This window comes from Engystomops pustulosus, chromosome 2, assembly GCF_040894005.1.
Source record: "Engystomops pustulosus chromosome 2, aEngPut4.maternal, whole genome shotgun sequence".
In the NCBI taxonomy this organism is placed as follows: domain Eukaryota; kingdom Metazoa; phylum Chordata; class Amphibia; order Anura; family Leptodactylidae; genus Engystomops; species Engystomops pustulosus.
Window position 1 is genome coordinate 69,547,729 of NC_092412.1, and position 22,119 is coordinate 69,569,847.

Here is a 22,119-nt window from a genome sequence, read left to right on the forward strand (position 1 = left end):
CTTTACCATAGTAACTTATTTACAACACTTCACAAAAATCTCTTCAATAAATTAGTCTTCATCATGTCCGTGGATACTGCACATGCAGCAAGTAAACATGACTGATAACAGATGTTTTATTAGTCTACAATGAGAATATGGATCACAGCTGTAAGTGCTATAACTCACACTGCAGCAAAAACTGATGGAAACTGCTCATTTTTGCCTCTCCTGTGCTGGACAGATCATGTTATAGCATATGTAAGGGCTCCAGACCCCCTCCATGCTGCATATTCACAGGCTGTAAGACTGTCTCACCCTGCCCCTCTGGTCCTGCTCAGCACTTCCTCCTTCCCCTGCCTGATGTAATCTCATTGCAGCATAGGAAGTTTCAGCAAATTGTGTTGGGGGGGGGGGGAATGCTACTGCGCACTGCAGGAGCTGGTGAATCTGCAGCGCAGAGGGGCTCTGGGAACTGCCCGAGTATAGGCATTATAGGAATAATTATCTTTATTTCTAAGTCAATATGATAACTTATTTCACTTAGAAATCTGTTGTGCTTAAATCTCTCAACTTATTTTGATGGTTAAAGCTGTGGCTGGTGTCTGTTTTTAGCAAAGATATTATTTCCCACAGAAAGTTCCCAGGCAATTTCCAAGGAATATTTGCACAGGACGGTAGACATTTATATTAGAAAGGAAAACAATTGTCAATGGGATGGATCCCAGTAAAATGCTCTCTTCTCTGATGCAATCATTTTTTACTTATTAAAGCATATCAGCTTTGCTAATCATTTCGTCAATTTTCATTTTCTAATCATTTCATGTCTTTTTATTCTATTAGCTTGTCAAGATTATGGGAGCTCCTATCTTACCTGAGCTCCAGAAACAGCAAATAGTCATCTGCTTTACACCAGCTTCAGTGATATAATCATCTTTACTTCCCCTTCCATTACCTTTAATGGAAATGTGTGTGATGTACAGATTTCAAATCAATTTTGTGTAAAAATAGAATTATTAGAGATGGTTTTTGCATGAAAACATCATAGGGTAGTTACATGCATTGGATGGGGCTTCCCATCATGCAAATCCCTAATAGCGCAGGCTGATAATCTATAGCAGAAATCCTAAGATAAGGCATGTTGTCCACAAGCGAGTTCAGTCCGAGAAACTCGCTCCATGAACTGGCAGGATTTACCAGACCAAACCTTGATCCACTGGAAAGTCACCATTGGGGGCGAGACCAGAGTGTCAGTGGGCTACGCCATTTGTTAATTATGTACACCTTTGTTCTGGATTACCTCCTCCCCAGCCAGAGAGTCGGTGACGTCAGCCGTCTTATGGATATTCCCATATACCAAGCGTATCAGCTTTGGGCAAAGCTTTCAAACACATTTGCATACTTTAAACCCCTTTTTTACGAAAATGAGAATAAGAACGGATCTAGACCGATACACAAGTCGAGGATACACAAATCAACATGCAAGTGAGCTTGATCTCAATGGCTGATTCTGATTGTAAATATCCCTTAAAGGAGTTAAAAGGTGACAAAATATTCATGAACTAGAATTTTTCTTACATCAGAATTGATAGTTTCCAAAAAATGCTAATTCTACATTTACATTATCTAAGGTCTATAGATTTCCAGTCGCTGTGTGTGTCCTGTAATATAGCAATTCGGGTGACAAATGCATTCTGGTGGGTAAGTAATGGTATTGAAAAAGCGCAAATTTACTTATTGCTGAAATTGTGAAATATGTCTGCCAGACATCTGTTACTGAGTGATTTATGTAGACACGCCAGGACAAACCAAAAGAAAACAGGTTTTTAGTCTGTGAATAAACATGTTAAGAATCTTAAATGATATGCTCTCTTTAGAACTGAACAATCTCCAATGTTTGTATCGTAAAGATGCCAAAGTGCCCACTGGCATAATTCTGTTTGTCTATACGCTGAAAACATGTTAAATAGATTTTCTCTTGACTCCTAATAAAAAGTGGCCACTCTTTTTATGTTTTATAAACAATCTTTATTAAACAATTTTCAGTAAAACAATTACATATATCGAATAATTTTTTCCAAAAAATTCTAAATGTTGCCCCGCTTAAAATGGATGGATCTTATATTACTTCTTGTTTTACCAAATAGTCAAATGAACAAACAGAATAATGTCCATTTGGCATATTGCAGTTTCACTTCCTGTACCTACTCTGAAGCTGAGTAAAATTTAGGATGCCCTCGCCTCCCATGATACCTTGTGTTCTCTAATTCAAGTAATTTAGAAGAGAATCAACTGAGATTCCTACAAGTAAATTCACTGAACACTACATAGTGTACATACATGATCTTTTTAGACACAAGCCTTGCAGGTTTCATCACATGGGGGGCTTGCAGCCTTTAATAAGTAGATTAAACCAACTGAAACAGTTACATGAAGTGTATACTCTCATCTGTGTGAGTACTAAGGGTTAATAGCTTCTCGGCACTGTGCAAAAAGTGTTCAGAGAGCAGAAGGTTGGGGAGGGGCTGTAGAGGATTCTATGAAACACCATGAGGAGCAGAGTGAGACAGAGAAAGTTCTACAGAATTATTGACTGGGATGAAGGGATTGTTTGGGAACAGGGAGACCTTCTACTTCACTATTTTATGTAGGAGATATCTGCATCCACAGCACTGACCACACTCCTCTCACACACTGGTGATGGGTCATCCGCAAACAAGCCGGCACAAAAAGCCAGCTCCTTCATGTGAACGATAAAGCCGGCCCTAAATAGCTCACCACTCCCCCTTTAATCTGGTAATATCGGGTTAAGAATGGTGTGGAATGGGGTGACTGGCTCCCTATTGTATATTTAATAGGGAGACGGCTCTTCTTAGTGAGCAGAGCCTAATGATCCAGCTCACTAAGAAGAGCCAGACTTCCCACCACTACCACACACACAGAGCACTGTCACATGACCTTGCCCTCCTTCCTTCTGTGTGAGCAGGGAGCAGCAGCCTTTCCCCACCGGTGAGTCTGTATCTGTCAATAACTAGATGGAACCATAAGAGAAATCAGCCCAGCCAGTAGACACAGCTAGTACACAGCCAGGCTAAACTAAGGAGAGTAGCAAAAAAACTGCTGCACATAGGCAATCAAAATAATAGGTCCACATTTACTAAAAAAAAGTGCACTATGTGCAGTTTGTCTGTGTAATGTACAAACGGTGCCACATTCATGATTTGTGGCACCCATTCTTCATGAACTGCTCCAACAGAGTGCACCATTTTTGTTTTTGCAGACTTTTGTCGGACTTTGCATGACAAATGTGGCGCAAGGTCCGAATGAGCACTGGAATTCCCATTTCAGTGCAGAATTTTGTGACGCATTGGGTATATACAATAGTGTCATGTGCACCAGAAATGTGTCTGGGACACTTCTTAAATACACGTGCAAGCAATTTGCACTGAAAAGAACGTGCAAAGTCCACACAATCTTTACTAAATCAAAAAAGCTATTGATTTGTAAAAATGATGTCTGAGTTTTTTAGGGTTTTTCTGTGAATATGGAAAACCCCCAGGGAACTGAGGTAAAATATCTCCCAACCGGAATTTAGGAATTTTACAAATTTTCACAGACCAAAGGACAACACAGGCTGTGTTTCTGTGGACTTTTCCTGTGATTGACAACAAAATCAGCTCTATTCATCTCACTGGGGCTGTTTTGGGGCTTGGTCATGGTTCTCTACAACAATATCTGTAATTCTGGCCATTTTGCTAAATAATAACTAAAACATCATTAGAAATAAAATTATTAAGGATCTATCAATCACATAAATAAAAAGAAGATTCCTAACAAAAAACATCCTTCAACCCACACATGAACATGTTACAGAAGACTAGCCTTGTGATGTGTCTATCCTTTATAGCAGTGGTGGCGAACCTATGGCACGGGTGCCAGAGGCGGCACTCCAAGCCCTTTCTGTGGGCACACCAGAGTGGACTCAAAGAATTTTCCTGCAGTTCGTTCCAAACAACTGGGAAGCAAATATGCTGCTTTCAGTGATATTTTAAAGTGACTAACATGGCTATTTAGGAAGAGGGAGAATGTGTAGACAGGGCCTAATTATCTTTGGAAGACCTTCTGCTGGCCCCACAATTTTCTTTGTACAGAGGGACACTGAAAAGAAGCTACAATGATGCAAATTTTCCATCTTTTTTTCTACTATGTTGGTGTCCTCAGGAGGCCAGTATGATTAAACGTAGTTGAAGAACAGGGAGCAATAAGTTACTGCTTTAATTTTTGGGTGGCACCTCGCAACCCCAAATGAGGGTTTGGGGTTGCAGTTTAGGCACTCCGTCGCTAAAAGGTTCGCCATCGCTGCTTTATAGTGTAAATCAGAGGCTCACAGTACAGCATGGACCGTGTATAGAGGGGTTATGGTTTATTATAGCTGTGATTTATTCTTCTCTGTTGAGTTGTATTAAAAATAAGAAGAAAGTTATCATGCATCCGCTAATGTAGAAAAAGATTGTCCTTTGCCTATGCATTTTCTCTGTTTAGATTTAGAACGCAGTAATGTCCATCACCCTGCAGCCACATCATAGCCTAAATAAAACCAATGTCTGTGGTTGATGGTTTCTCGTTATCATTTTTAGATTAGTGATAAATGATAAGGCAATACATAAAAAAGATTACTACACATATCAACACAAGTCAATATGAGGAACTTTCGAACTTTGATACAAATGAAAAATAGAAGCTAAAGGCAACAAATTGCCATAAAATTATGGGACTTTAAAATTGATTGTAAGTAAATTATGTTACAGAGATTGAAAGGAAGAACAGGTGCCTAACATGTCTTTCAAGATGTGCGAAATCCATGTCATATCCAAAAATAGAGATAGATTTACAGGTATAAAGACTCTTAAGTACATCTACCAACAGGATAGAGGATTGTAAAGCAAGAACACTAACATACTGGTGTATGCCACCTCTGACAGGATCTCCCCTTCTTTTAGCTTCTTATACCGTGGTTTTTTTTAAAAAAAAAAAAGGCTTTTAAATTCTGCTAATTAGCCTGAGGTGGTCCGGGCACCATAGGTGTTAATGGAGCATGGAGCCCCTCAGGTTAATTTGCATAATGTTTAAAGCCCTTTTTCTTAGAAACAAAGGTATACAAAGCTTTATGAATAGCAGATACTGACAGGGGGCATACACCTGCATGCAAGTGTGTTTGGTTTATAATCCTTGATTCTGCTGGTAGATGTACTTTAATTTAACAATTTCCTGAGGGTCATTGGTACCTCAATGTCCAGGTAATTACTATTATGCTCTTATGAACAGCTTTACATTGCTATTTTTATTTTGTTTATTTCATGACATGAGAAGCTTTAACTTGATAGGATAGTTTAATGTTTTTTTTCTTTATAGACTTAATAGGTAGCAAACCATTACCAAAATATGTTAATATATATTAGTACCAATCCCAGGCTGGTCCCCAGGTTTAGCTACAGATGCAGAATGTGCACACACCATATTTTTCGGAATATAAGGCCTCTTACCCACGAGCGAATTTGATGCATAAAACTTGCATCAAACTGACATTGTGTGCTTGCTGCAGTGTCCTCAAGAACGCTAAGAGACCAGAACTAAACTCAGCATTGTCAGTTTAGTTTCGGTTTCTGAGCTTTCGGGACGGACAATGCAGAAAGCAAGTGATGCAAGTTTGAGCTGAATTCAATCCATCAAACCCACATGTGGACAAGAAGCCTAAGAGACACCTGTGATAAATATGGCCGGGGGTGGGGGCCTTATACTCATCAGTGTTTGTACAAATCCCCACTTTCCTCCCCACTATCTTGTATAATTAATGAGCACCTGGGAAAGTCCTACTACAAAAGCTGCAAAGGGACTCTGGCTCAGTAGGTCGTCGCTTTTAACTAACATCTTTGCAGCCCAAGGCCAGATACATTTTTGGCATCGGTATAGCCAGGGTATCGAATAGCTATGACTAAATAGATTATAGCATTCTTGGACATAGGGATATAAATATGTTTGAATGGGAACATAGCAGATGGGTGAGGTTTGGTATCAATGTGATCCAGGGATTCCCCCGGATCCATTGAGACTAGAACCCTGAGCCTTAGCCTTCCGATTGAGAAACTAGAACTCCTCCATGGTCCTGGATCTGATGCCAGGTACGAGAGGTCCTAGAGCCCTCCTATGGGTGTGCAGGGTTGCTTCTGCACCTATTTTAATCAGAGCACCACTGGTGCCCATCGTCTTTTTCTGGGGAACTGAAACATCACAATTGCAGGAAGAATCATAAAGTGTGGACTATCCATTCCCATTAGGCCCACACAAGGTAACTAACATTCTGCATGCTGATACTTGTAGTCCTACAACTGCATTTGCACTCTGCTAACTGGACATATATATTTTGTGTACTGTTTGTCTAGTGTTCCCATAAGGCAATTTAATTTAAAGTTTACCTACCGGTTTGGTTCCTCATCCCGTTATTGACTGGGCTTATATTAAATGAGAACTGGTGGTAGCTAATTGGGTTGATAAGGTTCTGTTTCACTGAAGCTAGTGAAAGGGGTATTTCACCCACTCAGGGATATGATTTATTGTTGTGCCATATCCGGAGATTGTGTGGACAGATCTCACTCACTTCCTGCGTCTCACAGGACCTGTGCGTTCTGGGAGTGTCTAAAAACTAATTGACCTTGCGTACCCCTCAGGGGGCCAAAAACGTTATGTTTCGTCACTATAAGAAAACATAGAGGAAAGACAAACGGCACTCACAAATCTTCTAGTTAACTTCTTTCTTTATTATATGTGGCCGGAAGAAGCACAGCTAGCACAAAACAAGCCATTGCCTCAGCATAGGGATCCACCACATCCTCCCTTCCCTGTATTATGCCATGCCTCCTGTTCATAAGTATCTCTAACAGGACAGGATAAAGTTGATAAAGCACTTACGAGTCTGTACATTTCCTCTCTTATTCAGCTCCTGCTCCCTCCTCACCTTTCACTGGAAGTGAAGTATAGAGGAGACCGGAAGTGTCGATAACAGGGTGAAAAGGAGAGTCGTAAGGTTTTATAATTTTACTAGCCCCTTGAAGAGGCTGTTTAGAAGATCAGAAAACCCCTTTAATAATGTGACTCCTCTTCCGCTTACAGCCAGCTGGGGTGAGGGTACACAGCAGGAAGCTACTGTAAGCTACTTGTTTATTCCAGGCTGACATTTTGAGATCACATAAAGATAAAAAGAGTTCATTCATTTTATTTGGCTCAGTAGCTAATAAGCAGCCATCCAGAAAACAGATGCAGTTGCTGCGCATTTTAAAGCCTGGGTTGTTCATCTGCCTGCACTATAGAGCGCCCTTCAATCACACAGTGCCACTGCTGTCTGGTCTGTAACCTTGCCTATCCTCCTCTGCAGTAATTCTCAGCAAATAGTCTGGCACGTCTTCGCCAGCCTCGTCCCGCTATACTTTGTAGCTTCAGTCTTGTGATTAATGGACTGTTATTCTCTGTACGGCAGAGGCAGTGCCAGCTGAGCAAGGGCTATTTAAACAGTGGGTGCTACTCCGAAGGAATGGTAATAAGACGTGGAGACGTTTTCTATAAACACATCCCGTCTTACACTAGACAAAATGTTCCCCATTGTTTGTTTTTTGAGATGAAAAGAAGTTGTGATAAAGGTGTGGATCATAAGGGGAGAGAATTTATAAAAGGCCACATACTACATCTCTTTTTCACTTCAACTCTTGTTTTTTTTTGCTTCAAAGACTCTAAAAGACTATAAAGAAATGTTACCTGCTCTGAGCTTTACGACTCGGGAAGATGGGGCCATCGAATCAATAGATAGCAAACGTTACTGTGCATGAGGCAAGCAAAATATCTTCAGCCTAAAGCATCTGTGTCAATTTTAAAGGAAACCTACCAACACAAATCTACATAATATGGTAGATCCAGTGGTAGGTTTCTTTAATATATTATAGCTCCATGCTTTTTTTAATAAAACTGTTAGTGGCCCAGAACTTTATAAAACTATAATCTTATCTATATCCAAATTTTGCTTAGAGGCTACTGGGGCATGGAGTAGCCGCGCTGTGCGTGCTACGGCGTGCCCCAGTAACCTCCTTCGATCCCTCCTACAGAGAAGTCTTCAGCGTGCACATGCGCAGACGAGTACGGCTGGTTACGATGAGCTGCATGCTGAAGCCTTTTTGGTAGGAGGGATTGAAGGAAGCTACTGGGGCTACTTCACACCCCAGTAGCTTCTAAACAAAATTTGCAAATAGATTAGATTATAGTTTCATAAAGGTTTTTAAAAAGTTTTTTAAAAGTAAAAAGCATGAAGCTATAATATATTAAAGAGATCTACCACCGGATCTACCTTATTAGGTAGATCAATGATGGTAGGTTTCCTCTAACCCACATCTGGTACATCAGTAGCACCTGTTTCAAATGTAAACCTTCACACTGATGTGAGCATAGCTGAATGTAAAGAAGAACTACTTGTTAGAAGCCAACAACTAAGGAAAACTAAGCAGCACTTCTGTGAATAAAGCACTATGGGTAGGACAGAAACTTTTGTATTTGAATGTGTTATTCCAACCACACTGTCATCTTGTACCACTAAGGAAGTGGAGAGCAGCTGAAGAGGTTGGCCCAAAACCCTCAGCAATGCCCATGGTGCACAGAACAAAACCTAAAGGTGTAAAGACCTGCAGCAGTAGTACAAGTAAAATCATGAATAAAAGGATAAATACATGTCAAAAGAAGACTAAGGGTTAATTCTCAGGGCAGTATTTGACACAATTTGTCAAAATTCTGAACCTTTTTTAGCAGCATTGTCCACTTGTGGAAAAATAAATTAATAGGTCCTGTATTCCAGAACGAATCCAGAGAAATGCCACTCAAAATATAGGGTATATCTGGCAGCTCGACAGTGGATTTTGAGAGCAGAAAATCCTTGTCAAAAACCACAGGAAACTCACACTTCATACTATAAATAAAGTTTATGTTGTTTTCAATTTTACAGGGAGTTCTGTTTTCTTTGAATGGGACTAAGCACAATACGTGGGGGTGTCCAACTAAATCTTTGTTGGTACCATCTACAGAGGGTTCTAGATCCACTCATGCACACAAACGTGTAATTGGGAGATGTGCTAATCTTTGTTTCAGTGGCTAGCACGCATCCCCATTTACTTCCATGGGACCCTGGCCAGGGCCATGGATTCCACGAGCCACAAAAGATAGAGCAGTACCTATTGCTGCCAGAGATTACAAGCAATCTTTCAGACGTTATCAGTGTTCAAGGGACGCAGTAAGCCTTGGGGTAAATTCACACAAACGTTGGGGGACATATATACGGCTACTGTATATATGTCCCCCAAAGGGCGGCAATGGGTGCAAGAAGCGGTTCGGTGCAGAACACTTGCGTACCGTTCCGTACCTGGAGAAAAGATAGGACATGTCCTATCCTTCCCTGTAATACGGCGCCGTGCGCCGCCTATCTCTGTGGAGAGGGGCAGGGTGGAGCAGCTCTCACCCCCTCCTCTTCTCCCGTGCACTGACTTTAGCGTTACACTGGGCTGACCCGTATTCACTGAATTGCCACTAGAGAAGCAATGGTGCATCAACATGATTTTATGAACATGGTTGGTCAATGGAGGTCGTCATATATAAATAAAAATGACAAACAGCAAATATCTCAGTAAATTCATCACAGGATCTCAGTCAAATATCTCAGCAACTTTCAGAATGAAAAATATGTGAATTGAATGATGTCAACTGTGGGTAAGAGGCATAGCTGCCATAAATTATAATGCTATATTTAGCAGTTCCTCTAGTAAAAACATCTCTAGATACACACAATGGGGGTGATATATCATATTTTTTTTTGTCTATGTTTGGTGTTGTATTGGCTCAATTGTGGTACTAATTCTGTGATTTTCCATTGCGCCAAATTAACATAGGACAGTGCAAAGTCACTTAACATAGACGCTGCTTTCACCAAATTCATTATTGGAAGAGACTAGTTTTCACAATAGGACTGAATTCATGGAGCATATTGCGCAAATTAACACCAGTCCTTCCCCAGGTCAATGAGCTGAGCCTTTTGATGTTTTTTTTGTGATTGTTGCAAGTACACGGATACTGTTTGCTTATCACCTTTTATCAAGGTAATCTAGGGATTTGTTACTATATAAGCGGGACAGACCTTACTGCGACCATCATGGATACATGACGTAACGCGTGGGGTTTCTCATTCCCATCCCACACTCCCTCCCTCCTCTTATCTGCCTATATCTCTAAATTATTCCTTACAGGTTTACTTATCATCCATGTATGGTTTCACATTGAGGTATTGTATGCATTAGCTTGTTCACATCAGCATTATCTTCATTGTCTTGTATTGTCAGTTTAGGGTTGGTTGTAGGGGGGGTATGTGGTACCTTGGGATTGCCCCGGGGTGTGGGACTTTGGTCTCCTCACCCATTAGGGGGCGTTGTGCTGGATTGTAGCACATTTTAATTGATTTTATATTGTTTGTGTTTCCATATTTTACTATCATGTCTTAATAAAAATTAAATATATTGTTACGGCCATCTATTTGCACCGCTTCTTTCTTTTTGCATGTACACTCACCGGCCACTTTATTAGGTACACCTGTCCAACTGCTCATTAACACTTAATTTCTAATCAGCCAATCACATGGCGGCAACTCAGTGCATTTAGGCATGTAGACATGGTCAAGACAATCTCCTGCAGTTCAAACTGAGCATCAGTATGGGGAAGAAATGTGATTTGAGTGCCTTTGAACGTGGCATGGTTGTTGGTGCCAGAAGGGCTGGTCTGAGTATTTCAGAAACTGCTGATCTTCTGGGATTTTCATGCACAACCATCTCTAGCGTTTACAGAGAATGGTACGAAAAAGAAAAAACATCCAGTGAGCGGCAGTTCTGTGGGCGGAAATGCCTTGTTGATGCCAGAGGTCAGAGGAGAATGGGCAGACTGGTTCGAGCTGATAGAAAGGCAACAGTGACTCAAATCGCCATCCGTTACAACCAAGGTAGGCAGAAGAGCATCTCTGAACGCACAGTACGTCGAACTTTGAGGCAGATGGGCTACAGCAGCAGAAGACCACACCGGGTGCCACTCCTTTCAGCTAAGAACAGGAAACTGAGGCTACAATTTGCACAGGCTCATCGAAATTGGACAGTAGAAGATTGAAAAAAAGTTGCCTGGTCTGATGAGTCTCGATTTCTGCTGCGACATTCGGATGGTAGGGTCAGAATTTGGCATCAATAACATGAAAGCATGGATCCATCCTGCCTTGGTACCAATTGAGCATCACCACAGCCTACCTGAGTATTGTTGCTGACCATGTCCATACCTTTATGACCACAATGTACCCAACATCTGATGGCTACTTTCAGCAGGATAATGCGCCATGTCAAAAAGCTGGAATCATCTCAGACTGGTTTCTTGAACATGACAATGAGTTCACTGTACTCAAATGGCCTCCACAGTCACCAGATCTCAATCCAATAGAGCATCTTTGGGATGTGGTGGAACGGGAGATTCGCATCATGGATGTGCAGCCAACAAATCTGCGGCAACTGTGTGATGCCATCATGTCAATATGGACCAAAATCTCTGAGGAATGCTTCCAACACCTTGTTGAATCTATGCCACGAAGAATTGAGGCAGTTCTGAAGGCAAAAGGGGGTCCAACCCGTTACTAGCATGGTGTACCTAATAAAGTGGCCGGTGAGTGTACACTGTTGCAAGCAACCCCACACTTCCCAGCCTCTGGTTTGCAGAAAGAGGGAGAAAAAGTAATAATTTTTTTGCATAATAAACCATGCCCCTTGCCCCACCCCAATACCTAAAATAATGTCTCTTACACCAAATATTCTCACCTTGTACAATGCCCCATTCCCCCTCCCTGCGTATTGTGGTCCTTTTCTCTGCTCCAAAGACAGACATAGAACTGTCGTAGGGAGCCACCCTAATGATAAATTACCCCCAGTGAATTTATCACACTGATTATTGGCTTAATGTTCCCAATTATGAAAATTAAGGTATCATAAACACTTTGGGGGTATTTATACCTTTCTTGATAACCCAGGGAGCTAAGACAGGATTTGCATAATTGATAACACATGCATGTGTCGCAGGCGCCGAACCTTAACAGTACTTCAAAAATACTTCAGAAATAACCACCTTCTACTATCAGGTGATTAAACTATTTATTAGCAGACTCAAAGACAAGCTCTATTTACTTGCAAAATATTCAACCTCCAAAATTTCCAACAAAGGAAAGAAATGTAGCCTTCACAATCATGGCCAGTTCATTACAAGTAGTCCCCGGGTTACGTACAAGATAGGATCTTTAGGTTTGTTTAATTGGCCACCTGAAAGGTATATGGAGACTTAAATTAACACAGGAACATTTTTTTTAATAACATATAATTGAAGAAATGTTTACATATGGCAGATTTATCAAACTGAATGTGAATGCCTAGACGAGAATACCCGTTTAAAGCCATAGATGCTCCACTAAGGAATTCTGGGAAGTATGCAAATACATTTTCAGTAGCATGTAGGCGTGCTTGGTTCACAATCCTTCATCCTCGTGGTAGATTTCCTACATATTACGTGGGGTCAGACAGTAGGTGTTCTCCTTATCACATATGCAGATTAACTGTATGGCTCTAAAATATAGTACAAGGAATCTATTGAAGGCATGCCAAGCTGAAAAAATATTCAATGTGAACAAGGCAGAACACATTGCATAAGCCATGCATATTTATAACCCTACACAGAGAACATGTGACTTGCTGTGAGAGGCGTATTATCTTTCATGTTCATTGACGGATCAGGATAGAAAGATTCTATTATCTACAAGTAATGTGCAAGTTTCAATAGGGAAGTCTATTTGATATTCAGTAAAATTTACCATACATGCCGATTACCATTTTCCTAAAGACTCATCTTTTATGGTAGATCTGTGAAGTTTGTGGACAATGCCATATTTCCTTTTACCTATCCAATGCCTAAGGGGTTAATATGTACAATACACAGTAAACTGGAGGCTACAATGATTTATCTCTTTACAATGATTTAGTAGTTAATCTACTAAAAGATTAACAACCAAAGATAAAGACTCCGATAAAGAAATTCGTCAAGATTATCTACTGCTTACATTAAATATATATGTCTCTGTTCTGAATAACAAAAACCTGGTAACCAGTGGATAAACACATGCAAACACTTGTATCCGCAGAAGGCTTTGAGTTATTTTTATACTGTAGTGTATCTGACATCTGTGTAACCATAATGACTATGTAATAGTAACTAGTGGGTAAGTGCTAGCTCCAAGCTGACATGATTTCTATCCTGCTAAATGTGTACAAGGCTATAATGTCAGTGTATGCATCTTACCAATAAAGTTTTTGTATACAGTTGCACAGTTGAAAATGACATAAAAACACATGGATAGATTTTTCAGTTCCACTAGTTTATCATTACAGAGGGATTTGTGGAAGCGTGAGGAGTGGGCAGAAAAATGGTTGATGAGGTTTAATGGAGATAAACGTAAAGTGGGCCACGGAAACAAAAAGTGCAATTATATTCTTAACAGTCAATTACTTGGTAAAACTGGAGCTGAAAAGGACTTGGGGGTATTGGTGGATGATAAACTTCATTTTAGTGACCAGAGCCAAGTGGCTGCTGCAAAAGCAAATAAAATTATGGGATGTATGAAGAGAGGAATAGATTCCCATGATAAAGACTTTGGGGCAGATGTATCAAGCTGAAATTCAGAATATTTCTAGTTGCCCATGGCAATCAATCAGAGCTCCCCTTTAAAATATTCATGAGTACTAGTAAAATGAAAGCTGAACTGTGATTGGTTGCCATGGGCAACTAGAAATATTCTGACTTTCAGATAGCTTGATAAATCTTCCCCATAATTTTGCCCTTATACAAATTCCTGGTCAGACCACACATGGAATATTGGGGCAGATTTACTTACCCGGTCCCTTCGCGATCCAGCGGCACGCTCTCTGCGGTGGATTTGGGTCCGGCTGGGATTCACTAAGGTAGTTCCTCTGACGTCCACCAGGTGTCGCTGCTGCGCTGAAGTCCGCCGAGGCCTGCCGGAATACACTGAAGTTCACCGGCCTATTCCTGGTGAAGGTAAGTGCCAGTCCAGCGACACTTTTTTTTTTATTAAATGCGGCGTTTTTTCCGAATCCGTCAGGTTTTCGTACGGCCACGCCCCCTGATTTCCGTTGCGTGCATGCCGGCGCCGATGTGACACAATCCGATCGCGTGCGCCAAAATCCAGGGGCAATTCAGGGAAAATCCATGCAAATCGGAAATATTCGGGTAACTCGTTGGGAAAACGCGAATCGGGCCCTAAGTAAATGACCCCCATTGTGTACAGTTTTGGGCACCAGTGTATATAAAGGACCTAGTAGAACTGGAACGGGTGCAGAATAGAGCAACCAAGATTATTAAGGGAATGGGGGGACTAGAATACAATGACAGATTATAAAATTTGGGATTATTCAGTTTAGAAAAAAGACGACTGAGGGGAGACCTCATTACAATGTACAAATACCTGAACGGACAGTACAAGGATCTCTCCAAAGATCTTTTTATACCTAGGCCTGTGACCAGGGCAAGGGGGCATCCTCTATGCCTAGAGGAGAGGTGGTTCTACCATCAACATAGACAAAGGTTCTTTACTGTAAGAGCAGTGAGACTGTGGAACTCTCTGCCGCAGGAGGTTGTTATGGCGGACTCTATGTACATGTTCAGGAGAGGCCAGGAAAGGTCTAGAAAAAATATCACGGGTTATGGGGGAAAAATCATTTGTTTAATTCTTAAAGGTTGGACTTGATGGACTTGCGTCTTTTTCCCTTTGGGAGGGGCGCAGTGCAAGCCGGCGCCAATGGGCCAAAATCCGATCGTGTGCGCCAAAATCCTGGGGCAATTCGGCACAAAATGGAAATATTGGGGAAACCCGACGAAATTGTTCGGACCCTTAGTAAATGAGCCCCAGTATGAATTGATCCAAAGAGCTGCATTGGTTTTGAGGTTGCTGTGGACATTCATGTGAATAAGGACTTCTAGCATTTCCACAGAACATGCCCCTGATTTCTAAAAGATACGAGTCACACATCTAGGATTTGCATCTGTCTCCTGAATTATTCCTAACGTCCTAAAGAGGTGAATGGATAGAGATGGACATCTTCCTCTTCCTTCAGATTGGGATGGTCCAATAGATCCTAGAAGTCATAACCAAATCTGTCAGATATTTATTGCATTTGCTGTAAAATGAACCTAAACTTGCCCAAACATTATAAGCTGAAAGCCACAGTTTTCTAAAGTGTTGGACATTGTGCAATCGCGACAAGCACTTCATATATACATGTACAAGCCCCAAAGACATTCTTTTTAGTAGAAAGATGGACAAAAATTTGGCACGCCCATGTTTCATAATGCTGATAGTGTCCACACATATTTCCAATGTAGCTTACTTTTCCAAAGAGCCCGGAATGTATTCCTCATTGCTGTTTGCTCAGTGCATGAAACACTGTACAACACCACAACCATTAGTAGTAGCAGTGATAAGATCTGTCGTCTCTTCTAGGCCAAGAGTTCTAGCACTGGATGCTTGATGGTGGGGGGGAATGTGCTTTTTATTTCTCCTTTCAGGCACCGTTATTTCATGTATTATATAGTGATCCGTAGCACTAATATTGGGCACAACCCCCTATAAACTAATGCATTTCACCCAAATTTACCAGAACCTGATGTGACAATTCTAGTACCATATTTAGTGATGGTTTCACTTTAGTGGAAAATCCTCTCTGCATTCAAATACGGTAACTGAATGATGGTTCTCCTTATATTCCATATTGTTACTGCAGTATCCAATTTTCTGATTATTAATAAGCAAACCTCAGGAAAGCAGCAGGTACAATGTTTTATACAGTGCGACTTCAGAACAATGAAAACAAATGTGAATTATGTTAACTTTTCCAACCCCTGCATTGTGTGACCTCCATTCTCTGCGGGGATTTGATGATTAACACCTTACTTCCTTCTTCACAATGTTCCTTTTTTTGGCTACTATTTTATAAGTTTAAAAAAAGTTTCAAACTGAAAACAGGAAGTGGCTTATAGTAAAAAGCTACAATACATTGTTTGCAGCTTCTATTTCATTGAGAAAATAAACTGTAGTAAGTTTGGTGTACTATATAGCGCTACATGGGAGTCACAAGCAATGCATAAAGATACAAGAAATAAGATGTGGCTAGGGCGATGTCTTGAAGGCCGGGGAATTGGTTATTTGCACAGGACAGTTTATTGATGACTGAAAATAGAAATGTTATTCTGCAGGATTTCACACTGCAGTTGGAGCAGTTTCATGACAAAGTTCCTGTGTTTGCCAAAAAGATCATGGTAAAAGCACAGTATTTCCAACATCAGCATGAAATTATCAATGAAACGACAAGGGGGCGGGGGGGGGGATTATCAGAAGTGTCTGAGAGCAGAACTCTTCTAGTTGTCCATGGCAAAATCAGAGCTCAGCTTAATTTTCCCACAGCTGTTTATAAAATGAAAGCATGAGCAACTAAAACAGTTCTGCTCTCAGACACATCCGATGCCAGGTCTATAGAGTCTATACAGATAAAATGTACATGCGGTGTTCGGGTTCACTTCGCTTCATCTTGATGGCTGCAGAGTGGCACCATACCCTCATTGTGAGCTACTACCATTTAGGTAAATAGTCATCTGGTTACTAAATGGCTTTTCCTTGAAAATAGTAAAGCATGCAGGGGTCCAGGGTAAGAAAAAAGTTCACAAATTTATTCCGGTTCAGCTCGTGCTTCATCCATTGAGCCATCCAGCCTACTCGTACATGAGAAATAACTTACATTTTCCAGGGGATTTCACTTCTTGTGATGCACTCTGGTCCAAGGAGACCAGTCATTCAATGAACTAGGTTCTGTGACCCCCAAAGGAACTTATAGTTGGGCATAGGGCATGAAACCGGAAGTACAAGAGCAAAGCGGGTTAGAGCAGTAGGTACGTGTTCTATTTTGTCCTTTAGCCCTGTTCCCCCTTCTCCTTGTGGAGATTTCCATATAAGTACAATATAAGTACAATTACATATAAAGTACAATGTGCTGCCTTGCTAGTAAACTGCTGTCCTTACTTTTTAATCAGTTCCCAAAGACACTGAAGGTTCGCAAAATGATTGTGGACAATATTAAACACAAAGTTACACTAATGCAGTAGAATGTATTAGGTTTCATTTGTATTAGTTAAGGGTTGGGTTTCCCCTGTAACAGTTTATTGTGGATTTTCCCTGAGATTACAGATATGTTACCACAGCTTTCTTTGGAACAAATAAAGTAAGATAGAAACCAAAATGCCCAGATATATTTAAAAATTAAAAATATTTTTTTTTCTTAAAAAAAAAAAAAAAAAAAAGCATTACTACTAAAGTGGTAATGTACAATATACACTGTAATGCAGGCTTTGGGAATGGACAGATTACACAGAGGCAGTGAGCCCTAAGACCAGTGATGGGGAACCTTTTAGATACAGAATGCCCAAACTAAAACCAAAATCCACTTTTATGTTGCAAAGTGCCAACGTGACAATTTGAGCAGTAACCTATTGATCTCTGCTGTATCACAAGTTTTAATTGTATTGGTGTCCTGAGGAAATCAATACAATAGAAAGTAGGAGACATTTGGATTGTAGTTTCCCTACAGGGCCCCCTAAAGAGGAAGAATCAGAGGACCCAAAGCAGGAGCTCCAACAATAATCCATCTCTGTCCACACCTTCTGTCCACGATCCTCCTGTAGTCCTGGAAGCCAAGTATGTGTCGCTTTAAAATAGCACTGAGCGTGGGTAAAGCCTTAAGTCCTATCTTGTAAATTCTGTGCTAAGTGCCCACAGAAAGAGGCACCCATGCCATAGGTTCACCACCAGTGCCTTAGACTAAACACCCTTCTGAACTGTCCCTGCCTGATTGTCTCTACTTAGCCTAGACCCTGGTCACAACCAGGAGGACAAATGCAATGAAAAAAACAAGGCAAGTCTGGAAAGGATAGTCTGAATACAAGCAGAGGGTCAAAATACGTTAGTACAGACAAAACAGGATACAAAAATACCAGGAGCTTCCTACAAACTAGTTTATAGGAGGCACAAAGTACTGAACATGAAGAGCTTATAACATAATTATGATCCCAAAAAATACCAGTCTTCTGGTACACGGAAAGAATCCATCCATAGCCGTATGGTATATGCAGAGAAAAACAGTCAGACTGGCACAACACGAAGGACGTCACAGGGGTACTGGTGCCAAATATTACTTCCTTTATTGAATAAAATGCAGCATGCACGAGGACAAGGGCTGGTTAACGCATTTCGACGGGATCCGTCTTAATCATAGTCATGATCCCGGTCTAGAAGGTGATTGAAAAAAAAACTGCCCATCACTGCAGGTTATCTACTGAAATACCATGGCATAGCTGCAGGAGACGGACAAGTGTGGCACACATTCAGTCAGGGTAGCCAACAACCATAAAGCAGTGTTCACACTAGCAATGTCAGAGTGAATCGCATTGATACAATCAGCACACCCTCAGCCTTACCTTAAGGAGAAAGGTTAACATGAGACAGATGTTACATACACAATATATGCACAAGCATTGAGATACCCGCACAAACTTTTATATTATCCCATTCTACATCCAAAGACATTGGGGCACATTTACTTACCCGGTCCAGTCGCGATCCAGCGGCGGGTTCTCTGCACTGGATTCTGGTCCGGCCGGGATTTAATAAGGAAGTTCCTCCGCCGTCCACCAGGTGGCGCTGCTGCGCTGAAAAGCATTTTAACGCGCCGGAATTCACCGAGGCCGTCTGAGTGAAGGTAAGCGGGTCCCGAGCGACACATTTTCGGTTCTTAAATGCGGCGGTTTTTCCGAATACGTCGGGTTTTCGTTCGGCCACGCCCCCCGATTTCCGTTGCGCGCATGCCGGCGCCGATGCGCCACAATCCGATCGCGTGCGCCAAAATCTCGGGGCAATTCAGGTACAATCGGCGCAAATCGGAAATATTCGGGTAACACGTCGGGAAAACGCGAATCGGGCCCTTAGTAAATGACCCCCATTGTGAAGTCAGTCACCCGTGAAAGAGACAAGATGGCTTGGCTCACAATTTAAGTTGTGGTTCATATAAAGGTTTTTTTCACACCAAGCTCACTAATTCATATCTTTATGGACTTGTATAATTGGAAAAAAATTATTTGTAATGGAAAAACCAATCATTATTTTTTTTTTTTTACTTTTTCATTGTCGCTATCCTAGACCAATAGCTAAAATATAAGAGCTTGTTATTGGCAAAACCACTTGTATTTTTTAATGGTGCCATATTTGGGGCACATAACTCTCATTAATGTCTTCAGTGGCAGAATTTAAAGAAACAGCAATTCTGGCCATGTGTTTTGTTTTACATGTTGTGTCATTCAACGCGGGACATAAATAACATCTTACTCTTACTCTACATGTTGCTATGATAACATCGATACACATATTAAAAAGTGTTGTATTTTATACTTTATAATTTTTGGAGAATAAGATCTGTAAATTGTTAGAATTAGGAATTACATATGTATTTTTGGATGCTACACTCTAATGACTATAACAATTGTATACTTTTTAGATGCAAGCTCTCCAAGATTGGAATGAATATTGCTTGGTGGTGACCTAATGGGAAATGACAACTTTATGACTGTTCAATACAGACATTTTTCTACTGCCTCCTTACAACCCCGCCATCACCAGGGGTATACCCTACTTCTAAGGGAAAAATGGTTTTACCTTTAGTAACAGATTATTTACATTAGGAGCAGTAAAAGTTTTGGCTGCCACAGGATCTTGTCATAGCCAACTAAACTTTTTACACTGGATTCCTGGAAAAAATTCATTTTAATCCAGAGATTTATTCTGATCAATGTTCTGCCTTCTTCTAGATCAGTGACGGTGAACCTTTTTGAGGCAGAGTGCCCAAACTACAACCAAACCCACTTGTATAAATAGGAAGTGCCAACATGGCAATTTAGGCAGTAACATGTTACTACCTATTTTGTCACTGTTTTTAATTGTATTGGCATCCTGAGGACACCGATAAAGTTGAAATAAAGAGGAGAAATTCAGAATTCAGATTATCATTGTAGCTTCCTTCCAGGGTCCCCTGAAGAGGAAGAACTTAGGGGCCCAGAGCAGGAGCTCCAATAATAACACGGTCTTGTGTGCACCTCCTTGCTCCTCCTGTAGTCCTGGGCAGCTAACAATGTGTAGCTTTAAAATAGCACTGATCACAGCACAGTGCTGGGGTGATGGCCTGGGTGCCCACAGAGAGTGCTCTGAGTGCCACCTCTGGCACCAGTGTCATAGGTTCGCCGCCACTGCTCTAGATGAACACTGTAGGACTGTGGGCTCCGTTATTTTACAACTTTAACAATTTTGTTTTTATATAACCATGTAATTGATTAGTATTTTCTTAATGTGTCAACCTTAGGATGTGTTCACATCACATTTTTTTCTATATGTTGTTGGTGGATTCCCGACATGTCTTTACAACATATAGTACAAACGTATCCCACTGCATGCTTATACAGTGGGATACCTCTCCCAGTGACTCTGTATTCAGGGGGGAAGAGTGAACAACATCAGCAGACAGTGATTGGCTGCTGATGTTAGAGGGGTTTCCCCAGGGAGGTCACTGTCCTTATATGGACAATGACATCACCAGCGTCCTCCCTCCTGCTGAATTATGTATCCGCTCAGCAGAGGCTGGGGGACATTGTATTCACCCCCTATGGGCTTGTGTTATCTTCGATGAGCGTATTATGTCACTCACTAGGAGGGAGCAGGATCCGTTGTATACTGGTCAGAGGAAGGCAACTATGCCTTTGTCTGCCAATACGGTATATGTCAATGGGTGTGCTCTATGTAAAGCGAGGGGCTTTCCCGACGTATACACTGAGCCTATACTAAAAACGTGATGTGAACCCAGCCTTATAAGTTATGTAGTCATACAAATATTCTTCCCCTTATAAACTACATTGAGTACAGAAATATTTTCAACTCTATGTGTATGAATCTATGACCTCTGAATCACAGCCTTAGAGAGACACTTGTACATAACATATGTTCTGGTTTACGTGATTTACTTTGTCAAAGAAACAGAACACAACTTAACTCGCAACACAAGAGTCCTAAGAGTACGTGGGACGCGTTGCTCGGGCTGAACCAGAAATATTTTTGCAGCATTTTTAATGAGAAAGAAGTGTGGGCAGTGACTTGTTGCTTCTATCTACTTAGTTAAAGAGAATTCATTTTATTTAAGCTGACCTTTGGAAAACATTTTAGTGTAAAATCTTCCTTAAAGAGGTTTTCCGACAAAAACAATTATCCAGAGGAATAGGAAATTGTAAATCACAAATCAAGAGACCCTCTCTAATGACAACAAAGGGGGTTACTTGTAGCCTTGTTGGTTAGACCCTCTACAATTACAATTCATCCTTATAGTGAAATAGTCATGATTATATCTACTTTCTTTCTGTCTTGAATGCAATGGATCATGTGTGCACATTATGGACATTAATGTATGTAATGATGAGATTAAAAACAAGATTTTTTAAATAATTCAGAATGAGAAATGATGTAATCAAAATGTAGCTATGTCTTCTCAAAAAGGAATGTGGCTTATCTGGAAGGGGGGAATTGAAAGAAGTTAGGCTTAAAGGGAAACTGTCACCCCTTATTTACCTACCCAAAGTAACTGCTATGCTATGAAGGGCTATGCCCACAGATGCCACCCATACCATTGTGTGCAGCTGTTCCTTTAATTCCAATATGTTACTTCAGAAATATGAAAATGAGTCCATCAGAGTGCATTAGCAGAGCACCTCAGAGCTCCAGCTCCACAGCAATGACAATGCCATTGCTACACTTCTAGAACCCAGCCTTTGCTTTCATTTTTCCTCCTTCAGCTATGTCACTCTTAGGTCCGGTGAGAAGTGGAGCCAGGGCCT

General features: G+C 41.0%; 1 protein-coding gene across 3 annotated transcripts in view; it reads right to left on the reverse strand.

Moving 5' to 3' along the window:
• LRCH1 (leucine rich repeats and calponin homology domain containing 1) overlaps window positions 1–22,119 on the reverse strand; it is a 102,437-nt gene that overhangs the window by 46,262 nt on the left and 34,056 nt on the right. The window contains exon 1 of one of the 3 annotated variants that reach the window (XM_072135226.1): window positions 6,946–7,054. The exons of the other annotated variants lie outside the window; for them this stretch is intronic. The gene's annotated coding sequence lies outside the window, so the exon portion shown is untranslated. Of the gene's footprint in view, window positions 1–6,945; window positions 7,055–22,119 lie in introns of those variants that run through there. 3 annotated transcript variants of the gene reach the window in all.